This window comes from Musca autumnalis, unplaced genomic scaffold, assembly GCF_047663935.1.
Source record: "Musca autumnalis isolate F117 unplaced genomic scaffold, ASM4766393v1 scaffold_1, whole genome shotgun sequence".
Lineage (NCBI taxonomy): Eukaryota > Metazoa > Arthropoda > Insecta > Diptera > Muscidae > Musca > Musca autumnalis.
Genome location: NW_027411644.1, coordinates 266,763,361 through 266,790,724, shown reverse-complemented (window position 1 = coordinate 266,790,724; position 27,364 = coordinate 266,763,361). Strand labels below are relative to the sequence as shown.

At 36.6% G+C, this 27,364-nt stretch overlaps 1 protein-coding gene across 5 annotated transcripts in view; it reads right to left on the bottom strand.

Annotated features, from left to right (window-relative positions):
- Pde6 (phosphodiesterase 6) overlaps positions 1-27,364 on the bottom strand; it is a 444,092-nt gene that overhangs the window by 320,536 nt on the left and 96,192 nt on the right. The window contains exon 1 of one of the 5 annotated variants that reach the window (XM_073961126.1): positions 3,311-3,453. The exons of the other annotated variants lie outside the window; for them this stretch is intronic. The gene's annotated coding sequence lies outside the window, so the exon portion shown is untranslated. Of the gene's footprint in view, positions 1-3,310; positions 3,454-27,364 lie in introns of those variants that run through there. 5 annotated transcript variants of the gene reach the window in all.

Sequence of the window (27,364 nt, the reverse complement as noted above, 5' to 3'; positions counted from 1 at the left end):
AGAATTTACACCGAGTTTTGCCAACTGGAAATCATGAACTTCCACGTCGGGAACTGAACTCTTGAAATCATCTGGATGAACTGGAAGGGGATTGGTAATAGTGGATTTGAAAAGATCTTCACAACAATAATCGGAAGGAGATAGGAAACGTGAATCCTCTTTATGCGAAGAGATTTTGCAGAAATTTGAAACAATGTTGACTGACCTGGACAAAATATTGCTAATTGGACCTGTCAAGATCCATCCGAAGATAGTCTCTTGAGCAAGAAGAGAGCCACAAACCCCAGACATTGAATTTGAAAGCATCAGAGACGGTAGAACGTCGCTTCCAAAAAGCAAATCGACTTGAGTGCTCTTGAAGAAATGTGGATCAGCCAACGCTATATTAGGAAGATCTTTGAAGGACGATGTCGGAAGAGAATTGCTGGGAAGATTACCGGACAGCTTTGGAAGAACAAAAGCGGACATTGTCAACGCAAAATCGCGATCATGTTTGGAAGAAAGAATGAAAGTGCACTGCTTACGTACACTGGCAGAATTGGAATTATTCAAACCTGAAATTTGTGCATTTGTGCGCTTGTATGGTAACTTAAGTTTATTGAATAAACGTTCTGTGATGAATGTGCCTTCAGAACCAGAATCAAACAAGGCACGGGCTGAATAAGTAACTCCCTTATGTACAATTTGTACCATAGCTGTACCCAACAAAACTCCCTGAATGTTGGAAGCAAAGTAATTTTGCACATTCCCGGCTCCGCTGCTAGTGGACTGTATAGCAGAATGAGAGAAGGAAGCGGAGTTGGGATTGAGATTTGAAGCTATGTCAGACACAGTTGACGGTACGGAGGAAGCGGAATCGAATAGACTCTTGTGTAGAAGAGTATTGTGTCGCTTATTGCAAGTATAACAATTATGCTTGCTTGGACAATTCTTAAGGGAGTGTGTTTTCGAAAAACAGTTGAAACATAAACCTTGTCGTTTAATCTCAGAACTGCGAGCCTCAGGATTCATGCGTAGGAAATTTGGACATTTTCGAATAATGTGAACCTCATTTGGACACAAGGGACACTTTGGATCGGAGACTGTACTCTGAAACGAATTGAATATTTTTGACGGCTTAGATTTCCCGTCGGACGAACATTCCTTATGACTGGAACCAGGAACACCTCTGCGCATCTCGGAAACAGACTCTAGCGTACGGAACCTATTGGTCAGAAATGTGTCCAATTCCGCCCACCGTGGAATACTGGACTTATCAGAAAGAGTGTGTTCCCAAAGCGTGAGCGTGGAATCAGGAAGCCTGTTTGAACATAAGTAAACGAAAATCGGATCCCAACTCTCCACATCAATATCATAAGTCTTCAGAACGGAAATACAGGAGTTTATATCGCGCTGAAGGCGTTTCAAACCCTGAGAAGATTCGGAATGAACAATGGGCAAATTGAAAAGAACTTTAAGCTGGCCATTAACGAGAACTCGCTTGTTTTCATAGCGATCGGAAAGATTGGACCAAGCTTGAGAGAATCCATTATTGGTTAGAGGGCTCTTCTGAACGATCTCTTTTGCTTCGCCTTCGGTCTTCTGAACTAAATGGAATAATTTTTCCACAGGACTGAGACGGGAATTATCTATGTACATAGCCGTGAACATGTCCCGGAATGTGGGCCATGTCATGTAATCCCCGGAAAAGACTTCAGTATCGCAAGGCGGCAAGTTGAAAGAATAACTAGTGGGATTGTTGGAGGAATGGGATTGAGGAGCTGGAATAGACTGGGCAGGAGATTGCTTAGGAGCGGCAGCTGCCTGCAGTTCGTCTGAAATTTCGGACAATTTGGCAATACACTTGCAATAAGTAAGGTATATGGTTTTGAATTTAGCGCGAATTGTATCCAGTTCAGAAGTTTCATCTTCGTCACCTGATTCTTCATCGCCGTGGGCTTCGGAAACGTAGTCCTTGACAAAAGAATCATACTCAGATTTTATTCTAGCCCATAAGGACTTTATTTCATCTGTATGAATCTTAATTAAATGGATGGAGGTGACTGGAAGAATGTTATTCGCAAGGTCAGCGTCAAATCCCACGAGGGTGTCGGCTAGACGAATGAACGAATCGAGCGACATCTTGAAAATGCCTTTGATGAGGAAAAAAGAATGAACAAAAACGCACAAATAAATGTCGAATGGACAGAATTTACAATTTCGGATTAAAAAACTGAAAATTCCGATTAGAATGGAACTTACTGTATAAATACCAAAAAGTCAATTTTCGGTTCAGAAGAATTCAAGAAAAGATAACTTTTAAAATAGCAAATAGACCAATTGAATCTTGAAATTACGATGGTTTTTTTTTATAAAATGGACGAAAAATCAGCAAAAATATATATATGAAATTGAGAAAAATATTTAGTCACACAATTTAGAAATATTTGCGACGTTTTATACAAATATATTTATCCAAAATAAATATACCCGTGCCGAAACGTACTAATGATTATGCGAAAATATAATATTGAAGAAGAAATAAATATATTTTCAAAAATCAAAAATTTACCAAAAAATGCATACAGAATTGGATAAGTTAATTTTTTTTTTGTATTGGAATATATTTTATAATATCGAAATGAACCACCAATTATTATTTTTCGTAAGATATTAGCAGGTTTAATGGAAGAAAAAATCAAATTTGAGAACCCTGCACGAAAGTCGAATATGAAAATACCAGAGTCGAATTTAGTCGATTTTGACAACCCTGTATTTTAATTGTGCTCTAAGAGTAGAAAATCAATGTGTAGAACTCTATTAACACATGAATAGGATAGAAAACAAACAAACAACAACAAAATACACTGTAATATCACCAGTACACAGCGGGAACAAGTGTAATGGAGGAATAATGAGAATAAAGGAATTGTTGTTGTCACTTGTTGTGAATACCACACACGAACAGATGCAGCGCGAATTTCGAAATTGAATGCGGGAATGAAGCACAAAAGGATGAGAAATAATGCAATTATGTTTTAATGAAGAAAAAAGAGTAGAAAACTTCTCTTGTGCAACAACAAATGCAAGGAAATGTAATGAAATAAAGAGAAAATATTAATCTTTATTAAAATAGCCTATGAATAGGAAATTTTAATAGGGAAAAACACAATTGCACTTTTTCTCTTAGAAAATATAACGAAAGAACGACACTCTTCCACCGAAACCGCGTATTGAAAGAAATATGAAATGCTGTTTTGCCGACGGCAAATGCACTTTTGATGTATAGAAAAATTTGCACTTTTGTAAACGAACGAAATCACAAACTTACCTTAATTTTTGATGGATGAATTGATGAAAAATTGAAATAAAAACTGCAGCGAGAAAATCCAAACTGGAACAGAAATTTCAGGGCTCTGAATCCGGATCGCTAGGACCAAATGAAAACACCAAGAATGGACGTTGGTTGTTTTCCTGTAGAAAATCAAAAATCTAGAAACCTGAACCAAAGGAATACTGTCGGAAGCACAATATTTCTCCCAGATTGGTTGCGTGAAAGTAGAAGAAAATAAAAACACAGGCGGAATCAATTTGTGAATATGAACAGAATAATGTTTCTTTTTATTGAAATAATGTAGGAAGTAAATTGTGGAGATCGATCCTTACCGAATTGTACAATGGTTGAATAGCAAGTGATTTGTGTTGAACAAAAAGAAAGTCCGAGAAAGCACAGACGACAGAACGCATAAATGTATGTGTAGGTGAGCGGTAGTGCGAAGAAAAATAGTTACATAGAGTGTCAGAAAGCCTGAGTTGCCAGAAGCCAAAAAGGGCATCTATGACACAGGACTTTGACATTAACAATTACTAAGGCCAAATGTTGGACCGAATCGGCAGATCCGTTCTAGAGTTATCTTGCGCTCCAACCACCTCACGCGGTGTCATAGGGGTTTTTTTGCAAATTTCATGCTATTTTCTAAGGAACTATGGACTTGCCCCTAATGAAACATGTACCGTCGCATGGGGGGCAGTGAATACAAGTTGCTAAAACAAAAATCAAAGCGATTCGAGAGATGGCCCTAAACTGTACTTTTCCGAAATTTTGTGTGGGAGGTACCTGAAGGAGTGGACCGATTGAGTCCATATTGAAACCTTATCTAAGTCTGGTACACATTTCACGATGGGCAAAGTATGGACCAAATCGGTTGCACCCTTCAAGAGTTATCGTGCGCACAAATTTTCCGAACAGTTTCGAACTTTTCTGTGGGAGGTACCGGAAGGAGTGGACCGATATAGCCCATCTTCGAACTTAAACTAAGTTTGGGTAAAATATTGCGAAAGCCAAAATTTGAACCGAATCAGTCCATCCGTTCGAGAGTTATCGTGCGCTCCAGCCAGCCAGACAGACAGACGGACGGACGGACATTGCTCAATCGACTCCAAATTGTCTGAAACACATTTCGTCCAAACATACTTGGGGTCTAAAACCATTATTTCGATGAGGCACATTTTGCCCGTATGAAAGTGTATATACCCTCGTTAGCATAAATGCTGAGGTTATAGCCACTAAGTTTAATCGGTTACTTAAAACCGGTTTTAATAACGGAATATCCGGATCAAAAATTGAGATAACCGGATCTATCCTCCAAGAAAATTTGTTATTAACGTGTTCATCATTACAAGAGCTATTTGTGGTAAATATTTCAGAAGCACCCCAGATGTCTACGTAAGCAATAACCAATTGTTATGTCTACATACCAATATATAACCAATGACGAATATACAGAAAAACAAAACATAGTTTATTTCTGAACCAAAACCGATTAAATGTCAAAAAGGACAATGAAAACGGGACAAAATCAATTAGTTGTCAAAGAGAACCGTACCTAAAATCTTCTTAGCAATATTTTTGTAGAATATTTGGATGCTGAAAAATCTCATCTTGTGGTACTTTCACTACGGTTCAAGAAATAAAGGACGAAAAGGACATGAAAGGCATTGAGTTAGAAGAATGAAATGTTCTACAAAAAGATTCGCCAATCGATTTGACTGAAGACATGTCACCTCAAAATGAAGCTACAACAACGCTAAACAGAGATAAGGAGCTATTTTCCCAAGTATTATAGGGAAAAAATCAAAAACTTCATCGCGCGATATCTCAGAAACTTGACCTATGGCGAAAATTTCCTTTTGGGTTCTTAGTATACTCATCAAGGGCTTTCATATTCAAAAGAAATTTTCCACCCCCCAGACTTTGAGTTCCATTTTGTGTCACAGTGTTATTATTTTTTTTTTTTTTTTTTTGGTAAAATAACAAAGGTATAAAGGACAAATTTTATTGACAAATTTAAAAAAAAATTAAAAAAAAACTTATTCAAATCCCATTACGAAATAAGACTTACATTTTTGCAATTAATCATACTTTAATACAAACAAGCAAAAAAGTATCAGTCGGCTTTGCCGACAGAGATATACCCTCCGCCTGTGTGGATTAAAATACATTTTTTCCAAAAAAAGTTTATGTACTTTGGCCGTTTTCAAAATTTTGGGCCTATGAACCGACAAAAATATGGATTGGATTAAAGCTCAAAAATTTGCGGGGGAGCTTTTGAACCATACTAGCCTACGAAAAACATAATATTGCAAAATATCCAAAGGATTCTCTTACCAAACAAAAATGTTGAACATTTGTGTGGTTGGTACCCCAAGTATTGGACCGATAAGGCCCAAATTTGAATATGAACTAAGGTTGGACAAAATATTTCGATATCCAAAGACTGGCAACAGATTTGCTCCGTTTGTGAGATATTGCGAAAAGAGTGGACCTATAAGCACCACATTCGAATTTCATCTAATATTCGAAGAAATATTACGATATCCAAAGAGTGGACGAACACAGTATTCGGTTATAGCCACTACACATGGTACCATAGGGGTTTTTTTACAACTTTCGGACTGTTTTCTCAAGCAGTATGTACTTGCCCCAGAAAAAACTTTTACTGTCGTAATTGACGCAGCGAATGCAATTTGCTTCAACAAAAATCAAAGTGATTCAACAGCAGGTCTTAAAGCGAATTTAACCAAAATTTTGTGCGTGAAGTGCCCGAAGGAGTGGACAAGTATAGTCCATATTCGTACCTGATCTCTATCTGGTAGATATATTAGGATGTGTTAAGCATGGACAAAAACGGCCACTCCCGTCAAGGGTTATCGTGCTCATAAATTTTCCGAACATTTTTGAACTTTTGTGGGGGAGGTACCGGAAGGAGTGGACCGATATAGCCCATCTTCGAACTTAAACTAAGTTTAGACAAAATATTATCAAAGCCAAAATTTAGACCAAATCGGTTGATCCGTTCGAGAGTAATATTGCGTTCCAACCACTACACACGGTGTCATAGAGGTTTTTTGCAACTTTCAGGCTATTTTCTCAGGAAGTAAGGCCTTGCCCCTGATAAAACTTATACCGTTATATGGGGGGCTGTGAATACAAGTTGCTACAACAAGTTGCTACAACTTTTCCGAAATTTTGTGTGGGAGGTACCCGAAGGAGTGGACCGATTGAGGCTATATTGGAACCTCATCTAAGTCTGGTAGAAATTTCACGATGTGCAAAGTATAGACCAAATCGGTTACTCCCTTCAAGAGTTATCGTGCTCACAAATGGACCGATACAACCCATCTTCGAACTTAAACTAAGTTTGGACAAAATAGTGCGAAAGCCATATTTTGGACCAAATCGGTTCATCCGTTCGAGAGTTATCGAGCGCACCAGCCAGACAGACAGACAGACGGACGGACATGGCTAAATCAACTCCAAATTGTCTGAAACACATTTCGTCCAAACATACTTGGGGTCTGAAACCATTATTTCGATGAGGCACATTTTGTGGTGTGTGCTCTTTCGAAGAAAAACAAAAGCAACGAAAAAAGTTTGGAGTTTTCTTTAAAAAAAATAATGAAAAATGTTTTTTCGGCTTTATAAGTGGGGTTCACCCTTTAAAATAGAATCTCCGATGAATGATTTTAATCCTGAATGGTCATCTTGGAAGTGGAATACCGCGGCCAGCCCAATTTTTCAAAATTGTATAATTATGGATAATATATTTAATTTTAGTAAGCGTGACAACAAAAACGCTGTAAACACTGGCTTCAATAAGTGGGAATGCGCGATCAACCCCACATTTTGGTATACAGAACAACCCCGATAATATTAAATGTCGCTTGACCGAAGTTCCAAAAAATCAATTGAGAAATCAGCAAAACCTAATTTTAAAGATGGTTAAATAACTATAACGTCTAAAAAATTAGCATTGGTCACTAAAACGACGGGCCAACAATGCGGTGTATCTATAATCTATCTAAATTTATGTCAAGTTCTTTAAGACTGGCATGATGTTCTAAATTAAACTACCGAATCGGCTGGACCGAATTTGATGAAATTTTGTGTGTAGGTTCATAAGGTTGGAGAATTACGAAAATGGAGTGGGTGGGGGACTTCCCCCACAACGCGTTTTAACAAATCGCGAAATCTCAGAGATTATTAGACATATTAGTATTCAATACATCAGCAATGGTGGTCTCTGCCATTAATGGGTGTTTTGGAAGCAGAATGCCGCGATTACGTCCAATTTTTGAAAACTTTATTCTTACTGCAAACACGCCATGAACGCTGACTTCAGTGCTTAGAATAACTCGATCAAGATCACGTTTTTTATACAGCAAAGTCTAGATAAATTCAACTAGCATTTTAAATTCATTTTTCATGAATCACTGATGTTTACATGTTTAGGAGCTTAAAATAATAACGTATTCAATGAATCAGCACTTTGTTAACAAGAAGTAAAAACGGCGTTAAGTTCGACCGCGACGAACTTTTTTACCATTCACCACAATTTATATTGAAACCAGATTTTAGCCATTTCGGTTGGATAATATGGCTGAAACCTCCAAGGGCAACTAAATACCAAATATAGCCATATCGGTTGAATAATGCGGCTAAAACTTTGCATATACTGAAAATCGGGAGGTGCCGTTCTATGTAGTCTATATAAAAACCTAAACATGTATCGAATAGTCTATGTGGGAATGTCTTCTACCCACAACGAAGACTAAATACCAAATTGTAGCCATGACGATGGGAATCCTCCAAACTGTTCTATGGTAGCTATATCAGAACGTGGACTTATACCGACAAGTCTCTCCAGGTATGTTTACGACCCCCGACGGAGACGAACAACAACCATTTCGGTGGGAAAATTAGGCAAAACCTCTTTACTATAGAAAATCATGAGGTACCGTTTTATGGGAGCTTTATCAAAAAGTGGACCTGTAGCGACAATTCTCTGCAGGAGTATTTACAACCCCCAACGGACACCAACAAACCAAATTATAGCCATTTCAGTTTAATAATTTGGCTCAAATCTTGAAAATATCCAACATCGGGTGCTTTATCAAAAACGGGACATAGAATGGGAATGCCTATACCCTAAGGAAGACTAAATCCCATTTAATGGCGAATACCGAAAATCGGGTGGTAAAGTTCCATGGGGATTATATCAAAACGTGGACCTGTATAGTCCATTTCCAATACCAAACATCCTAGGAGAAATTCATTACAAAGTTTAATGTTAAATATTGCGGGCTGTATCTTGATTTCAGCTGAAGAACATCGCTACATTAACCCATATTTATTCTGATCAAAAAAAATCGAAGTGTTACAAACGGAAACAAAATGTTAGTTATACTCTTCATCTTATGGTGGAGGGTATAATTAAAAGAATTTTTCTATTTTAAATCTGGAGATACAATTACATGAGAGTTTTGCTAAAAATATTACTTTATGAAGTTTCAGGAAGAATGCATAGTTACGTCAATTCGGTTCGAAAATCGCAACATTTCATTCGATTATTCTATTTGTAATTCAAATTATTCCATTTGTAATTCGACTACTCTATTTGTAATTCAAATTATTGCAGTTGTAATTCGAATTATTCCATTTATAAAATTATTCCATTTAAAAAAAGGAAAGGAACAAAAAGGAACATATGGAATAATTCGAATTACAAATAAAATAGTTCGAATTACAAGTAAAATAAGTCGAATTACAAATGGAATAATTCAAATTACAAATATAATAATTCAAATTACAAACAGATAAATTCGAATTACAAATGGAATAATTCGAATTACAATTGAAATGTCTGAATTACAAATGTAATTCTCGAATTACAAATAAAATGTTACGAATTAAAAATGGAATTCTCGAATTACAACTAAAATGATTCGAATTGAATCTGAAAAGGTGTAGATATAAATATGTAGATGGGTTATAAATGTTTACACGGAAAACTAAAAACGGGGCAGCAACGCGGACCAGGTCAGCTAGTATATATATATATATATATATATTTTTTTTTTTTTTTTTTTTTTTTTGTTAAATAACAAAGGTATAAAAGACAAATTGTATTGACAAATTTAAAAAAACTTATTATTCGAATCCCATTACGAAATAAGACCCTCATTTTTGCAATTAATCATAGTTTAAACAAAAAAGTCAAGACAATCCAAAAATACAATAATTTGTAAAAATTTATTTTAAATATTAAATAGTGTAAATTGCACCCAAACCCACTGTGAATTTCTATACCCTCAGCATTTATGCTAACGAGGGTATATGGTAAATTTCAAATTTCTTTTGCAATTCCATTGGAAGAAATGTTAAAAAAAATTTTGCGAGCACATCCGTAATTTTTGGAACATAGATTAAGAAACAAATCGTGGCTTCAAATCTGTTCGCGTTCACAAAATTGGATGCTGCGCCCAAAAGTTATGGGCGGTTTTATAAAGAACAAATATTTAAAAATTACCTTTGTGTTGTAATACCAAAATTTATATATAAATCGGTAACAGCATTTAATATCCATCCGTAGACGCCTAAATATTTACTAAATGTATTTCTATTTTCGCGGAAAATCAAGAAATACTGAAAAAATCTTTGGGGTAAATTTAATTTATTCTAATTAAAGTCCAAATATAACGCGAAAAAAATAAATTAAAAATACGTACAGATTCTAGACAACGCGTAGAAAAATATGAGACCAACATTTTAACGATAGGATTTATAACTGCCATATTACAGCAACAACAAAAGACGAAAACTTATTGTTGGAATATTATTTCAAAAATATATTTTTTTGTTTAATACGAAAAATAGAAAAACATTTTTTGGAGTTATTCTACTATTTCGCTAAATTTCGATGCAAGGACTGACGGACTTCGCTGAAACTTCTTCAGGGAAAATGCGATGACAAACCCGAAAGTGTATTTGCTTACTTTGATAAACAATATGATTATGAAATAGAAAGTAATATTGAAATTACAACCAAAGAAAAAACATAAAAGTTAAAAAACGTATAATTCGCGAATTCGTTAAAATCAGTTAAGGCGCATGCGCTTTTCAGATACAGCGAGTGCATCTCTATCAATATGTAGCGATTTTTCCACTTTTCATTCAGCTGCCAAAGTGTGCCGTCAGCTGCATCTTACTGTTCAAAAAACCTTTATGTGGGTAAAAATTGCGCGATGTACATACGATTATAAGGCGCATCCGATTTCAGTGATCGCCTATAAAAAATACGTCATTATAACAAATTTTAAACAAATTCGTCAAGAACCGCGGATGTGCTACCAAATTCTATTTTATACAAAATACGAATATTACTCCAGAATCTCGGTAATTTATGTCACCCGGTTTTGGAAAATAATATCATCGCGTATAAAGGATTCCATTTATGTAAAAATAACCAAAGAAAATCGCGGTTCAATGCGCGGAATCATCAAAATATAATTTTGCAGAATTTCCTACTTTCAAGGTATCTATAACCGCCGTTTTAGTGGATGGATTTGAAAGCGGAGAGGTTCATTAGATCCGGCGCATAAAAAAACTAAAATCACGCTGGGTTCAAGGGTACCTGAGTCACAGTTGAAAATTTTGAAGCCAAAAAATAGGTTTTTAAAGAAAATTTACGCACCAAAATTTCGGCTTTGGACTGCTATTACTAGGGAGCTGTATTAAGCACACTCATGAGATATACATCAAACGACGTGGAATCACGAGTTCTACAATCCAATAAATAGTTTGGGCAATTATCTGGTTGCGCCCTCCAATTATAAGAAAAATTCAAAAAACCCAGATTTCAAAACTTCAAAATGTCAGCATCGATTTCAGGGGGATGCAGCGTATATATCGAAAAGTCATACATTAGAACCATGTTGCACAATGGGTATTCTTCAATTCTTTCTTTGAGCTCAGGTCTGAATTTTCCGTGGTTTGAGCAGAAATCAAGAAAGAACACAAAAAAACTTGTAAACTTCAACACATTTTTACCCATTTTTTAATATTACCACCAACACAGCTTCCACATAAATTATTTGTTATGGTTCATTTTATGCGACCCCGGCTAAAACACTTCAATTAATATAAATATATTCATATTGTATAAAATATATTGACAGTTCGCGACTTATTAAATGGTGAACCTCAACTTCAACGATTGTAAAACATTTTTGAATATTACCATATACACTTTCATACGGGCAAAATGTGCCACATCGAAATAATGGTTTTAGACCCCAAGAATGTTTGGACGAAATGTGTTTTAGACAATTTGGAGTTCATTTGGCCATGTCCATCCGTCTGTCTGTCTGTCTTGCTGGCTGGAGCGCACGATAACTCTCGAACGGATCAACCGATTTGGTCCAAAATTTGGCTTTCGTAATATTTTGTCCAAACTTAGTTTAAGTTCGAAGATGGTTATATCGGTCCACTCCTTCCGGTACATCCCCCACAAAAGTTCGGAAATGTTCGGAAAATTTGTGCGCACGATAACTCTTAATGGAAGTAACCGATTTGGTCTATACTTTGCACATCGTGAAATTTCTACCAGACGTGGTTCCAATATGGACTCAATCGGTCCACTCCTACGGGTACCTCCCACACAAAATTTCGGAGAAGTACAGTTTAGGACCTGCTCTCGAATCGCTTTGATTTTTGTTGTAGCAACTTGTACTCACCGTCCCCTATACGACGCTACATGTTTCATCAGGTGCAAGTCCATACTTCCTTAGAAAATCGGTCCACTTCTTCTGGTACCTCCCTCACAAAAGTTCTAAGCTTTTCGCTAAAATGGTGTGCACGGTAACTCTCGATTGTAGTAACCGAGTTGGTCCATACTGTGCACATCGTAATATATCTACGAGTCATAAATTAGGTTCGAATGTGGACTATATATGTCAACTCCTTCGGGTACCTCACACACAAAATTTCCGAAAAGTGCAGTTTAAGAGCTGCTCTCGAATCCCTTTGATTTCTGTTGTAGCAATTTGTATTCGTGTCCCTATTACGACGGAACAAGTTTTATCAGGGGCAAGTCTATGGTTCCTGAGATAATGACCCGAAAGCTGTAAAGCCCCTACGACATCAGTAGCTGGAGCGGACGGTAAGTTTTGAACGGATCAGCCGATTCGGTCCAAAGTTTGGGCTTCGTAATATTTTGTCCAAGTTTGGTTTAAGTTCGAAAGTGAGCCATACAAATGTAGTTTCCCTTCCAAAATGGACCACATCGATCTTCTACTTTTTTACTTTTTTTTTTTGTTATAGATAAATACATTGGTGTGAAGATTTATCATAAGCAATGGAAAGTTCAACCGTAAGTAGATACCCTTTTTTATTTAATTACTCATCCAAATAGTTATATTAAACTTAAACTAAAACAACTAAAAAAGCATTAAGTTCGGCCGGGCCGAACTTTTCATACCCTCCACCATAAAATATTCATTCCTGTCCCCAACTTTAAGGTAGTACGTTAAAATGTCAGATAATGTACATAAAATGCTTCATTCGGGAGGCCCTTTTTTATGGTGCCTATATCTAACTGTTGACAATTTTTGGTGGCCTAGAAATTGGGAGGTACTGTTATATAGGGGTTATAATAAAACATGGGCCTATGTTGACAGTTTTTGATGGGAGCCTTTAATGTCAAATAACTCCTAATTCGGTTAAAAACTTTAGCTAGAATCCTCAAAATATCGAAAATCGGTACATAACGTGGGAACTTCAAATGTCATTAACAGCTAGTTCGGAGGTATCTGGGCTAAACGAAAATATTAACTTAAATGAACAATTTTTGTTGCAGAATTTTTGTTGACTTTTAAATTTCAAATTACAGAAAGTTCGCCCAAAAAATAAAGCTAAGGTACGGAAAATCGGGAGGTTTGTTTTGGGGATATACAAAAACATGGACCTACGTTCGGTTAAACATTTTAAGTAAAATCCTCAAAGTACCGAAAATCGGGAAGTATCGTTATATTGGGGCTATGTTGAAAATTGTTGATGCAGATGTGTGGTGACCACTACAACCTTCAAATGTCAAATTACAGTTAGTTCTGTTAAAAATTGTAGCTAAAATTGCCAAATGGGCTACCATTATATGGGGGCTATACCAAAACGTGGACCTATGTCCACAAATTTTGTTATATAAGTTTATTGACACTTAAGAACCCTAAATGTCAAATTATAGCTAAATCGGTCTGAAAATGTAGCGACAAACGTCAAAATACCGCAAATCGGGGGGTACCGTTATATGGGGGCTATACCAAAACGTGGACCTATGTCCACAAGTTTTGTTAAATAAGTTTAATGACACTTAAGAACCCTAAATGTCAAAATATAGCTAAGTCGGTCTGAAAATGTAGCTAAAACCGTCAAAATACCGCAAATCGGGGGGTACCGTTATATGGGTGCTATACCAAAACGTGGACCTATGTCCACAACTTCTAATATATAAGTTTATTAATACTTAAGAACCCTAAATGTCAAATTATAGCTACATCGGTCTGATAATGTAGCTAAAAACGTCAAAATACCGTATATCGGGGGGTACCGTTATATGGGGGCTATACCAAAACGTGGACCTATGTCCACAAGTTTTGTTATATATGTTTATTGACACTTAAGAACCCTAAATGTCAAATTATAGCCAAATCGGTCTGAAAATGTAGCTAAAACCGTCAAAATACCGTAAATCGGGGGGTACCGTTATATGGGGGCTATACCAAAACGTGGACCGATATAGCCCATCATCGAACTTGACCTGCCTGCAAACAAAAGACGCATTTTCCCAAAATTTCAGCGTCCTATCTCCATTTTTGTGGATGCTAGAGTGATTACCACAGACGGACGGACGGACGGACGGACGGACGGACGGACGTGCTCAGATCGACTTAGAATTTTACCCTGATCAAGAATATATATACTTTATAGGGTCGCAAATGAGTATTTCAATGCGTTACAAACGGAAAAACAAACTTAATATACCCTCCATACTATGGTGGAGGGTATAAAAACTTAGAACTTTTAAATGTCAAAGTAGAGCTAACAATGTCAATAGCTTTGATAAAACTCATTGTGACATAGCAACGCAAGCAAGCTGAAATAATGTTTGCAATCCTTGTTAATTTCTTTTAATAAAATCAGATTCGGTTAGTGCACACCGTCTGGGGGCGAATAAACAATGTCAAGGGAAAAATCTCAAAAGCATTGCAAATTGTGTTCAACAAATACTCCTACACAACGTCGTAGAATAAAGAAGATGATTGTGTGTTAAAATCTAGCAAGCAATTAAAATTAATTAATTGTTAATTTATTTACATTAGCAAAGCTTTTATGAGACTAAATAATGCAATAATAAAATATTGTAATTGAAATGAAAGTGTGGAATATTGAAAAATCAATGTCATTGGTAATCATTATTTCATCTTCTCAAGTCCCTATTATACCAGTTGTGGTATTCTGTAATTTTTTACTCATACAGAAGAAATTGGTAAAATTAAAAACAAAAAGTTTAAATAAACCTTTCAACCTCTACTTACAATTGAAAAATCCCTAGGCCTTCATTTACATGTCAGTGTTGCGGAAATTCTAACCAGCACCAAGAATATTTTCCACATAGCGACACTTCGTTATGCAAATACTCAGGTCCCCATCAATTTTCCTGTCCATAACAGAAAAGAAAAAACTTCAAAAACAAAGCAAACAGAAAATAAACAAAAACTTTCGGTAATGGACAATAGAAAACTCAACAGGAAAACTCAATTGGTTTTTCTCGGATATCATTTTATGTAAATCAATCATCCGACAAAACAACAAAAAGTATTAACACAAAAATCCCACAGGCATTTTAAGGGGGCGGTGTTGCTTCATCACAGAAATGCCTGGACAATTTACACATATTTTCGGGTCGAGCCTTTTCATGATTACCTTACCCTCTAAGAGAGTGACGGATTGTTGAACAAACAAATTTATTCGAGGAAAATTATAACTTTATTTTCCTTTCACTTTTGTGCCTACTTCATCTTTGTCTTTTGTTTCTGCTTCTGGCTATAATCAAATATTTACCTATGACAATTGTTGTTTCAACTTACTTGAGTGAGTGGCTGAAATGCAAAAAGGAAACAAATCTGTCAAGCGTCCTATTTATTTTCACCATTTTCACAGTTGATGGTATTGGAAAAACCCACTTAAGACTGGGAATTTGTTTAATTTACTTCCACAAATACTAATGGGAATCCACAAATCGATCTGATACTGATTATTTGCAAAATACTAACGATTTTGAAATAAGTCTCATTGATGGATTCACACACACGCAAACAAATAGCAAGAAGAAAGGGAATGTTTTATTTTATCTCATTAAAACAATCAAACGGATTTCTTTTTTCAATCTTTTTACAGTTTTAATCATCCCTAATTAAATTGCACTAAATTTCCCTTTCATCTATTAATTAAAATAATATGTTATATAATTGATTGACGCAAATTAATTTTACGCTTAATTAAAAATGATTTTTCTTCAAACAATTTAATGAGATGACGTTCGAAAATATTCCCAGTAATGGCATGTTCACACGAGCGTTTGAAGTACGTTATTCGCCTATCGATATACGTACACGAATTAACAAGCTGCCATGACACAGTAACATGCTTCATTTCTTCTGATTTTTTGTTTCCTGGTTTTTAAACAAGATATACCCTCAGCCTGTGAATTGAAACTTTCATCTACGGTCAGATCGAATGTATTTATGGTCTTTTCATTATTTTGTGGTCTTTTTTAGACATTTGAACTTGCCGACGAAAATACGGATTAGGATTAAAGTTCAAAAGTGTTGCGGAGGAGGTGGTTAAAGGAATGGGCCGACATAGTCCATTATGGAAGTGGGTATTATTTTGGGAGTCATATCTTGCCGATAGATATCGCGCTCCACGGAACACATAATACCGCTGTAAGCAGGACAACAACGAACATCATCTGAGATCCAAAGTTTGGACCAAATTTTTTCAAGAGATATCGTGCATACCATTTAAGTGACACTTTTTAAATATACGGGGGAAGAACCGGTATTGCCTACCTTCGAACTGAAAGTTTGACAAAATATGATGAAGGCCCAATTTTGGACCAAATCGGTTAGTTTAAGAGTTATAATGCTTTCCAGCCACTACATATGGTGCCATAGGGGTTTTCTTTACAACTTTCAGGCTGTTTTCTCAAGAAGTATGGACTTGCCCCTGAAAAAACTTCTACAGTCCTGCCCCTATTACCGTCCTGCCCCTATTACGGCAGCGAATGCAAGTTGCTTCAAAAAAATCAAAGTGATTCGAGAGCAGGTCTTAAAATGAACTTATTCGTAATTTTATGTGATAGGTACCCGAAGGAGTGGACAAACATAGTCCATATTCGAACCTGATCCATAGTCTGTTAGATATATTAGGATGTGTAAAGCATAGACCAAATCAGTCACTCCCTTCAAGAGTTATCGTGCGAACAATTTTTCCGAACATTTTTGAACTTTTGTGGGGGAGGTACCTCAAGGAGTGGACCGATATGGCTTATGTTCGAACTTGAACTATGCTTGGACAAAATATTACGAAGGCCAAAATTCGCACCAAATCGGATGATCCGTTCGAGAGTTATCTTGAGAGTTATCTTACACGGTGGCATAGGGGGTTTTGCATCTTTCAGGCTATTTCATCAGGAATTATGTACTTGCCCCTAATGAGACATGTACTGTCGTAAGCGGGACAGTGAATAGAATTTGCTTGAACAAAAATCAAAGAGATTCGAGAACAGGTATATAGACTTTCATACGGGCAAAATGTACCACATCGAAATAACGGTTTTAGATCCCAAGTATGTTTGAACGAAATCCGCTTCAGACAATTTGGAGTCGGTTTAGGAATGTCCGTCTGTCTGGCTGGTGCGCACGATAACTCTCGAACGGATAAACCGATTTGGTCCAAAATTTAGTCTTCGTAATATTTTGTCCAAACTTAGTTTAAGTTCGAAGATGTACCATATCGGTCCACTCCTTTAGATACCTCTCCACAAAAGTTCGAAAATGTTTGGAAAAATTGTGCGCACGATAATTCTGAAAGGTAGTAACCGATTTGGTGCATACTTTACACATCGTGACATTTCTACAAGACGTAGATGATATCGGTCCACTCCTTCGGGTAACTCCCACACAATATTTCGAAAAAGTTTAGTTAAGGACCTGCTCTCGAATCGCTTCGATGTTTGTTATAGCAACTTGTATTCGCTGCCCCCATTACGATGGTGCAAGATTTTTCAGGCAAGTTCATACTTTCTGAGAAAATGTCCTGAAAGCTGTAAAAATCCGCTTTGGCACCATGTGCTGTGGATCGAGGACGCGGTAACTCTCGTACGGATAAACTGATTCTATCCAAAATTTGGCTATCTTAATATTTTGCGCATAGTTGATTCAAGTTCTAGGATGAGCCTTATCGGTCCACTCATTTGGGTATCTCCCCCACAAAAGTTCGAAAATGTTCGGAAAAATTGTGCGATGATAACTCTTAAAGGTAGAAACCGATTTGGTCCATACTGTGCACGTCGTAATATTTCTACCACACATAGATCATGTTCCAATATGGACTCTATCGGTCCACTCCTTCGGGTACCTCCCACACAAAATTTCGGAAAAGTGCAGGTTAGGACCTCCTATTACGCCTATTACGATGCACAGTGGTCCCACTTGTATGGAAAGGAGTGCCAAAAATAGTTATAATCGAACTACCACCTCGAAATTTTATTTTAAACAATTTTTTAATTTTAAACAATTTTATAACCAGCCCAAAAGAGAGAAAAACAGTTTTAATGAATGTAGGTCCACATTTGGGTGTAGCCCCCATATAAAGGTACCGCCCGAATTTTTATATTTTGACGATTTTAGCCAAATTTTCCAATCGATTTGACTGTAATTTTGCATTTTGTGTTCTGAGGGAACAACATACCTCCTTGCAACAAATGTTCATTATAAGTCTATGTTTAGATATAGGTCCCATATAAACGTACCTCCCGATATTCCGTATTTTGACTATTTTAGCCAAATTTTCCAACCGAGTTGGCTGGAATTTTGCACTTTTCGTAGTGAGGGAACAACATACCTCCTTGCAAAAAATGCTCAATATAGGTCCCGTTTAGGTATAGCTCCCATATAAACGTACCTCCCGATTTTCGGAATTTTGGAGATTTTACACGGGAATAACTTACAGAGTGGCAGCTGGGGGATGCAGGATATTGTTTTATCGCCAAATAGAGACTTTACCCTGTATTTTAAAAAAAATATATGGTCTTGCCATTGCCTTGCCATCAACTATAAGTCCATATTTACATTAGGCAACATTAGTAAAACTCAACATAAATTTATAGTAATGATATTAAAAATAGCACAAAAAGTCATTTACAAAGATTTTATTTTTAAAGAAGTTAGAAAAACAATTTTCAATATGTTTCTTCGTAAAAACATAGTCAATGCCATCAACTATAAGTTGCATTTTATAAATTGTACATTTACCTCTCAATTTTTTTATAATTTCACTCATAAGCTACGAATGCTTTGCGGATCTATTTTTCGTTTTTAAGGCACCGCATACAAATCTCAACTTCTTCGACTTAACTTGACATATTACCGCTATAAATTGGCAAAAATAATATTGGATATTAGAGAACACTTCTTTCAATTGCAATCAAATTTTTGGCCATAAATTTTTCGAGTTTTGTCCACGGCTTCTTGAGAAAATGAGCTGAAAACTGTAAAAAACCCCTACAACTAGCATGTGTGTGGCTAGTGCGCACGACAACTCTCGAACCAAATACTGCGTTTGTCCACACTTTGCATATCGTAATATTTTTTCGAATATTAGATGAAATTCAAAGATGGTGCTTATAGGTCCTTCTGGTACCTCCCCCACAAAAGTTCGAAAATATTCGCTAAAATGGTAAGCACAATATCTCATAAACGATTTGGTCCAAACTTTGGATCTCGAAATATTATGTCGAAACTTAGTTTAGGTTCAAAAGTTGGATCTATCGGTCCATTCCCTAGGGTTACACCCACACAAATGGTAAACATTTTTGTTTAAGTGCGGTTAAGGGTCTGTGCGAGAATCCTGTGGAAATTTACCGAAGGTACTCCTAGTAGCCCTGTTTACAGCGATACGATGTTTTTCGTGGGCAAGCCCTGATATAATGGTACTATCGAGAGGAATGGCACCCAAAATAAGACACAATTCAAAATAGACTATGTCGGTCCATTCCTGAGGGTATACCTCTGTCGGCAAAGCCGACTGATTCTTTTTTACTTGTTTTTAATTAATTTCTCGTTAGAGTTGAGCTTTATGACCAATGATTTTTTTCAAGTGAAAAAAGTGCCGAAGATTCGAACCCACACAACCACCACTATATGACATGTTTCGCTGTTGGTAGCATGTCATCAGGCATACCAGATGTGAAGTGGCTTCTCTGTCATCGAACTTGTAATTTCTCAAATGCAACTTGATTTTTTTACAGTGATGAACTTTTTATACCCTCAGCCTTTAGGCTAGAAAGTGTATATACACTTTCATACGGGCAAAATGTGCCTCATCGAAATAATGGTTTTAGACCCCAAGTATGTTTGGACGAAATGTGTTTCAGACAATTTGGAGTTGATTTAGCAATGTCCGTCCGTCCGTCTGTCTGTCTGTCTGGCTGGCTGGTGCGCACGATAACTCTCGAACGGATGAACCGATTCGGTTCAAATTTTGGCTTTCGTAATATTTTGTCCAAACTTAGTTTATGTTTGAAGACGAGCTATATCGGTCTACTCCTTCCGGTACCTCCCCCACAAAAGTTCCAAAATGTTCGGAAAATTTGTGGGCATGATAACTCTTGAAGAAAGTAACCAATTTGGTCCATACTTTGTACGTCGTGAAACTTCTACCAGACTTAGATGAGGTTCCAATATGGACTCAATCGGTCCACTCCTTCGGGTACCTCCCACACAAAATTTCGGATAAGTTCAGTTTAGGACCTGCTCTCGAATCGCATCGATTTTTGTTGCAACAGCTTGTATTCACTTCCCCCCATACGACGGTACAAGTTTCATCAGGGGCAATTCCATACTTCCTAAGAAAATGGCCGGAAAGTTGCAATAAGCCCCTATGACACCTTGTGTAGTGGTTGGAGCGCAAGATAACTGTCGAACGGATCTGTCGGTTCGGTCCAAAAGTTGGCCTTCGTAATATTTTATCAAAAAATAGTTTAAATTCGAAGATGGGCTATATCGGTCCACTCCTTCAGGTACCTCCCCCACAAAACTTCAAAAATGTTCGGAAAAATTTTGCGCACTATAACTCTTGAAGGGAGTGGCCGATGTAATCTATACTTTGCACATCCTAATTTATTTACCAGATATAGATCATGTTCGAATATGGACTATATTTGTTTACTCCTTCTGGTACCTTTTAGACAAAATGTCGGATAAGTTCACTTTAAGACCTGCCATCGAATCATTATGATTTTTTTTAAGATTAATTTTTTAATTTTTTTAATCGAGCTTTATGATCTATTATGCAAGTGAAAAAGGAAAGCCGACGATTCGATATGATTTTTGTTGAGGCGATTTGCATTCGCTACCTCCATTACGACGGTAAAAGTTTTTTCAGGCGCAAGTCCATATTTCTTGGGAAAACAGCCCGAAAGGTGTAAAAAACCCCTATGTCACCATATGTGGCGGTCGAACTGTTCAACCGATTTGGTCCAACATTTGGTCTTCGTCATATTATATCCAAACTTAGTCTCATGTGCAATACCGGTCCACAACTTTTGGTACTTCTCTCCAATAATTAAAAAATGTCACAATCCATGATATCACTTGAGCGGGACAACCAATTTGGTCCAAACTTTGGATCTCCCAATATTTTACCAAAATTTAGTTTAACTTCTAAAATGGCCCATATCGGTCCTTCCTAAGGGTACCTGCCCTACAAAAGTTAATCCATATTTTTGTCGGCAACTTCAAATGTCCAAAAAGGGCCACAAAATTCTGAAGAGGCCTTAAATACATTCGATCTGTCCGAAGGTGAAAGTTTCGCTTCACATTGGCTGAGGGTATACATCTGTCGGCAAAGCCGACTGACACTTTTTTACTTGTTTCTCATTCAACCAATATGACTTTCCACGACAAACGCCTTTTAAGCGCAGCCTTCGGAAATTGTGGGTTTGGCTCTGAACGCTAACACGCCGTGACAACACTTTTTTCATATGTTTGTCAAGGACGTGGGTTCAAACGCTAGCCTGGCTTAAGCTGATTTTTATTTATTTCAAATTTTGCCTATAAGGGCGAAGCTCATTTTAATATTAATTTTTTTTATCTTAATCGTAATTTAGTTCTAAATAAGGCCGATAGCCCTAGTTGCTAGTGCTTTTTTTTTATAAATTTTTATTATGATTTTTAATTGTAATAAATATTTCGAAAATAAAAATAAAATAAAATAAAATAAAATAAAATAAAATAAAATAAAATAAATATTAATTTTTAAATTAATTTCTCATTAGAGTCGAGCGTGAAGACCGATGAGTTTTTGCAAGTAAAAAAAGAAAAGCCAAAGATTCGAATCCACACAACCACCATTATGTGACATGTTGCGGAGTTGGTACCAGCTCATCAGACATATCGCACATATGTGGAGTGCCTTCTCTGTCATCAAACTTTTCGTTTCTCAAATGTAAGTTGTTTTTTCCAGTGATGAGCTTTTTTTCATTCAACCTGTATGACTTTGCACGACAAACGATTTTTTAGCGCAGCCTAAGAAAGTTATGAGTTTGGCTGTGAACGCTAACACGCCGTGACAAAAATTTTTTCATGTGTTTTTCAAGGACGTGGGTTCAAATCCCCTGCAAATGATTTTAGGGACATATTCTGCGAATCTTCACTTGACTGCCCTGACTCTTTATGGAGAAGGTGCAGTATTTTCACTAGCGGATGTACTTTCAAAGTGCAACGCCCATATTACTGCCTTTAAGAAAATACCATGGATTGAGAAAGGCGTCACAGTAACACCTAAAGGCGACGCACCGTATTATCTAGTCAGTATGCTAGCAAAAGATATAGATGGAGAGATTTTGTGCCTATGCACTTCGTTAACGTTTTACTTATGTATATAATAATTGTAATAACTCTAAATTGTATAAAAATGTATAAAAAAAATAATTTTTTTTGATACTACATCAATGATTTTTGATATAAATTTGGCTTTCGTAATATTTTGCAAAACTTAGTTTAAGTTCGGAGATGGGTTATATCGGTCCACTCCTTACGGTACCTCCCCCACAAAAGTTAGAAAACGTTCGGAAATTGTGTGCGCACGATAACTTTTGAAGGAAGTAACCGATTTGGTCCATTCTTTGCACATCGGTCTGCCCATTCGGTCAAAAATTTGGCCACCGTAATATATTGTCCAAACTAAGTTTAAGTTCGAAGATAAGCCATATCGGCCCACTCCATCAGTACCTCGCCCACAGAAGTTTAAAAATGTTCGGAAAAATTGTGGGCTCGATAACTCTTGATGGGAGTGAGCGATTTGGTCCATACTTTACACATCCTAATATATCTACCAGAAATATATCAGGTCCGAATATGTACAATATTTGTCCACTCCTTCGGGTACCTCCCACACAAAATTTTGGACAAGTTCAGTTTAAGGCCTGCTCTCGAATCACTTTGCTTTTTGTTGAAGCAACTTGCATTCGCTACCTCAATTAGGACTGTAAAAGTGTTTTCAGGGATAAGTCCACACTTCTTGAGAAGACAGCTCGAAAGGTGTAAAAATTCCCTATGGCACCATATGTAGTGGATGGAGCGCATTATAACTCTCTAACTGATCGAACTGTATGGTGCCATAGGGATTTTTTACCACCTACCCTTATTGGAAACATAACCTAAACTTAATAAATTTCAAATGAAACTTACGTTGGTTGTTGATTGTTATATTTATATGACATCCAGGAATAAGAAAAACATATTCTCAATTTCTTTAAATAAATATAACCGTTCTTTGAACTTTCAAGAAAAATGTACAAAGTGTATCTATTATTTTGAGCAGGTGTGTATGTGGTGACTTCGTCATATTTTGTCCAAACTTAATTTCAGTTCGAAGATGGGCAATACCAATACAACTTCCGGTACTTCTCCCCAATATTTAAAAAATGTCACTAAAATGGTATGCAAGATATCCGTTGAACGGGGCAACCAATTTGGTCCAAAATTTGGGTCGCCTAATATTTTGTCCAAATTTAGTTTAACTACTATGGCTCATATCGGTCATCCCCTTTGGGAACCTCCACCACAAAATTTCAACATTTGTGTCTAAGTGTAGTTTAGGGTCTGTTCGAAGATCGTTTTGAAATGTATACCGACGCTGTTCGTTTTGGTCCTGTTAACAGCGATATTATATTTTCTGCGGACAAGTTTATTTTAATTTCATTTTCATAATGGATTATGTCGGTCCATTTCTTTTAGTACCTCCAAATCCACTTTTTGTCAGCAAGTTCAGTTCACAGGTACATTCATGCCTACCACAACATTGCACTTCGGTTTTAACCGAAACCTATTTTTCAAAAATTTACAAAAATGTTGACACCCAGCAAAAATTTTGATCCGATATTCATTACGTAACCCTTTACAAAGTAATGTAAACAAGCTTCTTTTCGCATTACAAGTAATCTGAAAAGTATTGGGTTACTTCTTAAAAAATTTACAAGGAGAACCTACTTACTTTACTCCTCACTAAGTAATGAGGACGGTGGCACAGTGTGTGTGTCCGACGCTCACCGTCGCACAGTGGTAGAATTGAAATATTTAGGCGGCCAAAAATATTTTTGGACGTTAATGGCTTCGAAAGACAATATTTTAAAAAGATATGTATTTATTTAACAAAATAAATAAGAAAAACATTTATTTTATAATAAAAACACATTTTATTTTCATAAGTCATAAATAAATAAAAATTATAAATAAATTAAATTGTCTTATTAAATGATGTTTCTATCTCGACTTCTTCGTGCTCAATACATTATTGTGTGTGGAGTTCGGCAGGTTCTAATAGTTATATAACTTCACTGGAAAACATCTTGTGTAAAGTTTTCTTTAACGATATTTCACTACTTATGAGTGGATCTGATGTAAGAAGCAATCTTTGATAAATATCACGGTTGCATCCTTCCCTTGAAAATTTTCTTGAAAAATTCTGTCTGTATGACCGAAAATGTTTATTTCGAGCTTCTGCAGCCTCCTCCGACAATTGGCCGATTGGCAGCAGTGCATTATCTATGATGGTCGCCCCATGTAATAGTAATTTACGCATTGTTGGAGTCATGGGATGCCAGTCGTATAATTCCACATACATTTGCGCGGTATTGAAGGCATATTCTTCGAATTTTGTTGTATTTATTTTGTGTCCACTTGAAATTGCCTCTAATAAGATTTTAAATCTATGTATTAATTCGTGGTTAATGCCTGTTATGTCCGCCGCTAATTCTGTGTTTTCAAAAAATCTCCTACTCGTATTGCCATCATTGGTATTACCAAAATTGGCTTTAGGCATGTCCACCAACAGCCCAGTTTCTAAGCGGAATCTTTCTTGGATTTCTTTTTTCTTTTCTTCTTCTAATGCTTTCTCTTCCTGGGTCCTTTCTTTCCATATTTCTTCACGGGCAATTTATATGCCAAATGCAGAATGCTTTCAAAAATACGTATTTTTGCGTGCAATACCGAAATTCCAAACTCAAGAACATCGGTGGGTAGCATTCTTGTTTTGCTTTCAACAAAAGGTCGTAACAAGGGTAATGCTTTGGGTTAGTTGCCCTTATTATTTCATATTGTCGTCTTGTTAGATCAGATTCTACGAACATTTTGAGTGCTTGGAACGGGGTCAAAGGAGCAATTGTTTCATTGGTTTTGGAATAAGCTTTTCTATATTTACTGGACTTTGTTGGTGATTTTTCTATTTCTTTGAGCAATTTTGAGGCAGTTCTTTTTCCATTCGTTTGCAATACGACTTGTGCGGCATGTATAATCATTTCATCATCAACATTTGATCGAATTTCCTCAGTTTTTCTTCTCTTGCTTCGTTCACTCGAATCCGAAAATGATTTACTCGGACTACCTGCTTGATTAAGCGAATGCACTGGTATTTCAAAAGTGCCTTCCAGCCACTTCTGGTTGTTTTTCATAAAAACTTCTTCAAATTTATGAGCTTTTAGCCATATCCGTTTAAATTCGTGTTTGATGTAGGAAAATTGATGCTTAAGGTTCTTTTTGCTTTTCACAGTATCTCCGCAAGACAATAGCAAGTGGTTTTCTAAAAACTCCAATTTCTCATCCAAACTTGGTAAATTTTGTAGTTGCATTTGCTCAAGCAGACATTTACGGGTCCCTAGTTTCACCCCCGATGAACTAGGTATCTCCATAGTTAAAAAAAAAAAAAACAAAATAAAAAAAATGTTTTTTTTTTTTTTAATTTTTTAACTAACTTTGAACTGCTGTATTTAAGGAATAGGCGGGATTTGGCGGCTATTGTTTTTTTATAGAAAAGCTGAATGTCTAACGTATTTAATAAACAAAAAAATATGACCCGGACGAATCCCGATCCATAACAAAATTGCTTTTGAAATTATAATTATTTTTTTTCTGTGAAAAAGAGGTTATGTTCATCTACCGAAAAATAAGTTAAAAATAAAAAATAAAACTATTAATTATTTAATAGAAGCTTACTTGAGCTATAGGAATCACTATCACTTTCTCTTCACTACACAATTTAAAATAAAGCAAGTAAAAAAGTATCAGTCGGCTTTGCCGACAGAGATATACCCTCAGCCTGTGTATATTGAAACAATTTTTTCCTCAAAAAACGTATGTATGTATTTAGGGGGTTTTAAAAATTGTGGGCGTTGAACCGACCAAAATGTTGATTAGGATTAAAGATCAAAAGTTTTGCGGAGGAGATACTAAAAGGAATGGATCGACATTGACCATTATGGACGTGGATCTCCAGCCACTACATATGGTGCCTATGGGATTTACACCCTTCGCGCTGTTTTCTCAAGAAGTATGGACTTGCCCCTGAAAAAACTTTTACCATCGTAATTGAGGCAGCGAATGCAAGTTGCTTCAACAAAAATCAAAGTGATTCGATATCAGTTCTTAAAGTGAACTTATCCGAAATTTTGTGTGGGAGGTACCGGATGGAGTAGACAAATATAGTCCATATTCAAACCTGTTCTATATCAGGTAGATATATTATGCTGCGTAAAGTATGGACCAAATCGGTCCTTCCCTTCAAGAGTTATCGTGCGCACAATGTTTCCGAATATTTTTGAACTTTTGTGGGGGAGGTACCTGAAGGAGTGGACCGATATGGCTTATCTTCAAACTTAAACTATGTGTGGACAAAATATTACAAAGGCCAAATTTTGGACCGAATTGGCAGATCCGTTCGAGATTTATCTTGCGCTCCAACCACTACACACGGTGTCATAAGGTTTTTTGCAACTTTCAGGCTATTTTCTCAGGAAGTATGGACTTGCCCCTGATGAAACTTATACCGTCGTATGGAGGGCAGTGAATAAAAGTTGCTAAAGCAAAAATCAAAGCGATTCGAGAGATGGTCCTAAACTGAACTTTTCCAAATTTTTGTGTGGGAGGTACCCGACGGAGTGGACCGATTGAGTCCATATTAAAACCTGATCTAAGTCTGGTACACGCTCCACGATGGGCAAAGTATGGACCAAATCGGTTACTCCCTTCAAGAGTTATCGTGCGCACAAATTTTCCGAACATTTTCGAACTTTTGTGGGGGAGGTACCGGAAGGAGTGGACCGATATAGCCCATCTTCGAACTAAGTTTGGGCAAAATATTACGAAAGCCAAAATTTGAACCGAATCGGTTTATCCGTTCGAGAGTTATCGTGCGCTCCAGCCAGCCAGA